Source organism: Miscanthus floridulus, chromosome 15, assembly GCF_019320115.1.
Source record: "Miscanthus floridulus cultivar M001 chromosome 15, ASM1932011v1, whole genome shotgun sequence".
Taxonomy (NCBI): domain Eukaryota; kingdom Viridiplantae; phylum Streptophyta; class Magnoliopsida; order Poales; family Poaceae; genus Miscanthus; species Miscanthus floridulus.
The window spans coordinates 12,668,266-12,671,672 of record NC_089594.1 but is presented as its reverse complement, the minus strand read 5'-3'; positions in this window follow the sequence as shown (position 1 = coordinate 12,671,672).

Here is a 3,407-nt window from a genome sequence, read left to right as displayed (position 1 = left end):
AACTTGTTAGAGAAACCTATGAAATGGCTTCATAGTGTACCCTGCCCGCTCACCTTGGCAGTGACATGGGAGTAATTAACCCGGGCATATGGGAATCACGACTCGCGGTGAATGTGCACCACCTCTGCAGAGGGTAACAAACTGTTATAACAGCCGTGCTCACGGTCACGAGCGGCCCGGAAAACTCACAGAATAACTGGATACTTGTTGTTGATCATTTAAGTTGTTCTATGATGATATATGGTACACTTGACCCTGATATATGTTCTTATGGGATTAAATGGGAGCTTAAGCATAATTTGATAATATCTGATAATAAAAGCTTGTCGTACTAAAAATGCTAACTGCAGTAAACCAGTGTCAACCTTTTGAGCTTCATAACCCCATGTTAACTTGTTAAGTACGGGATGTACTTACGCTTGTTTATTTTCTTTATTTGGATAAAAATCCCAGATGAGTAACAGATGACAACGGGTATGAGGAATTCCCTGAGGATTTTTAGGCTTGTGGTCAACCAGTTGACCTTCCCTGTGATGAAGCCCCACGAGAGAGTTAACTTTTTATATTCCGCTGTGTAATGTAAGACTAAGTTATATTATGGATCTGATGTATGGACACCGTGATGATACTTTATGTAATTTATCAGCTTGTGTGTGTGATTGATCCCTGGGCACACACGAGTTTTGTGCATTCAATTTTATCCTTAAAATTGGGTGTGACATCAGTCATTCGTGCTCCACAGTTTTCAAATCATGAAACCCTAGCAATATTGATAATTGAAGTGATGTAACTAAAGCTCTGGCGCCGCCATCCTTGCAATGTTGATAATTGAAGTGATGTAACTAAAGAAATCTTATGTTAAACCACAACACCTGGCTATAGAAACTATGGTTAGTTGCAATTGATGAGCAAACCAGTGGATGTAAAAAGCATATGGGTTTCAATTCAATACCAATCTTTGCAAACATGAAATTGTCATCATGTTCGAGGCTCCATCATATCATTGTCATTTAATCCTAGAAATAGATAGACCATATATTGCAAGAATAGCATCCAATGCTACCTTCAGTGAAGGTGATGTAGTGTTATGAACATGCTGAATGCCAAGAATCCTCTCAGTCACATTGACTTGATCATTGATGAACCAAATTTTTCTAAACTTTTGGGCAACTCATTCAATTATTCCCTGGAGCATTTTCACCGGCAAAAGTGCAGCTTTAGGATGATTTTTGGAATCAAGGGCACGCTTCCTTGCATTACTATGAAAACCGTCAATTGCTTGGGTGTGCTCCTTGAAAGCATCCTTTGCATGCTTCCAATGCTTAAACCCTACTTTGGCGAATGTACCATTATCGAAAATTGCTAGTTTTTGGTGGTTCAAAGGGATAGCAATAAAAGCAATAAGTTGCATCCATTTGAACAATGTAATCAAATCAGTCAAATAGACCAAGCCAAGATTCAACAAAAACCTCTTGTTTGACTTTTACCATGTGTTCATGAAAATTTAAAGCTGGTTTACATGAACTCATTTGTAGATATGCTCTTTTAGCATCATCCCTAATGCCATGGTGGCCCTCATCAATTGGCTTTCGAAGGCCTAGATCAGTAACTATGTCATCCATATTAAGCTTAATATGTGGTTTTCCCTCCTCAACTAGGCTCTTTTTAGTTCCAGTTTTTCCTCCTCAACTAGGCTCTTTTTAGTTCCAGCACTACTCTTCGACATATCTTTTCTCCTAAAATATTTTTTCCATCCTAACCTCCTATGCCATAGGATATGAAACTTGCAAATTGCAATGCAGTTATTAGAAACTAGACATTGACATTCATCAAACGAAATTTGATGAAATAAAAATCAGAAATGGATACTCAATTACCCATCGTGGTCTCGGCCTCTCTAGCCTGTGCAGGCGTGTAGGTGTAGGTGTAGGTCCATCAGTGCACGGGCGTATACTTGGCCATGCAGCCCGAGGCATGATGGCACGGCACGAAGCCCGCTTTTTTAGCCCGACACGAGCACGGCACGGCCCGGTGACATGCGGGCCCGGGCTGGCCCGGCCCGAGGCAGTAGGCCGTGCCTGGGCCGCTGCTCAGGCCCGTGGGCTGGCACGGCATGGCCTGGCCTGAGTCAGCCGGCCCGGCAGCGGCCTAGCCAACCCCTCCCCCTCCTCACTCCTCCACTGACTCCCCGCGGCCCAGCTGGCCGGCCCACCATCCCCGCGGCCCAACTGGCCTCCCCCCTCCTCATATATAAGCGGAGCCGCACCCACACGCCGCGGCCGCGGCGGCTCTCCCCCGCGCAGCGCCGCTGCCCCATCCCACCCCCGAACCCTAACTCCCTCCACTCTTCCCCTAGCCTCCAAGCCTCCCAGCGCTCTCATCCAGCGGCGGCGGCGCGGGAGCCACGCGAGCTACTCCGGTGACTCTACTGCGCCGCCCAGCTACTCGCGCTTCCTCCCCTTCCCCCCCCCCCTCTCTGGCTGCTCACGCCACAATAGCCGCGCAACCTCGTGTTCGCGCGTTGCCATCGACGCCTCGAGGTCCTGCTTCCCCGCGGCTCGCTGAATCCCCTCCACCCCCTTCTCTTCTCGTGGGATCCAACGTCGAGCGCCGCCATCGCCTCCCGCAGTCCCGCCTCGGTCGCCGTGGGAACAAGCGCGCTAGCCCCAAGCTCCGCCCCGATGCCAGATCCGGCCACGAGCTCCGCCCCGACGCCAGATCCGGCCATGAGCTCCGCCCCGACGCCACGATCTCCGGCTGCTCGCTCACGCTTCCTCCCCTTCCCCCTCTCTCTGGCTGCTCGCAATTCGCCGTGGGCCCCGGGCTGGCCCGACACGCTGAATGGGCCGTGCTTCTCGGGCCGGCCCGACACGAAAAACAGCCCACAGGCTCGTGCTTGAGCTGATGGCAAGGCACGAGGACCCGCAGCGGCACGGCACGGGAGGCACGGCAGTGCCGTGCCGGCCCGACATCCTCCGGGTCCGTGCCTGGCCCGTGCCTGGGCCGTGCCGAGCCGGGCCAGCCCGAGCCAGGCCAGCCCGATGGCCAAGTATAGCGGGGCGCAAGGACACGAGGGGCTAGCCGGCTGGGGGCGCCCCGGGTGGCTGGATAGCAGCCAACGCCCTGCATGGACGCAGGGATCTGCTAGCTGCCGGCGTCCTCATTTCACAGCCTCAGAGTCACAGGCCATCGATGGGTAGGCTGGGGCTGAAGCTCTGGACTCCTCTTTCCCATGGGCTGTTCTTAGGCTGAATTGAAGACCTGCTGGGCTCGTCCTGGGCTGCCGACCCCTTCAGCCCAGGACCTAGTTCGGCTCCTGTAAGTATTAGGCCTTGTCTCATTGGAAAGTTTTTTCAGCCATCCAGCTGACACAAAAAGCGAAGAACAACCAATAAAATGAAGATTGA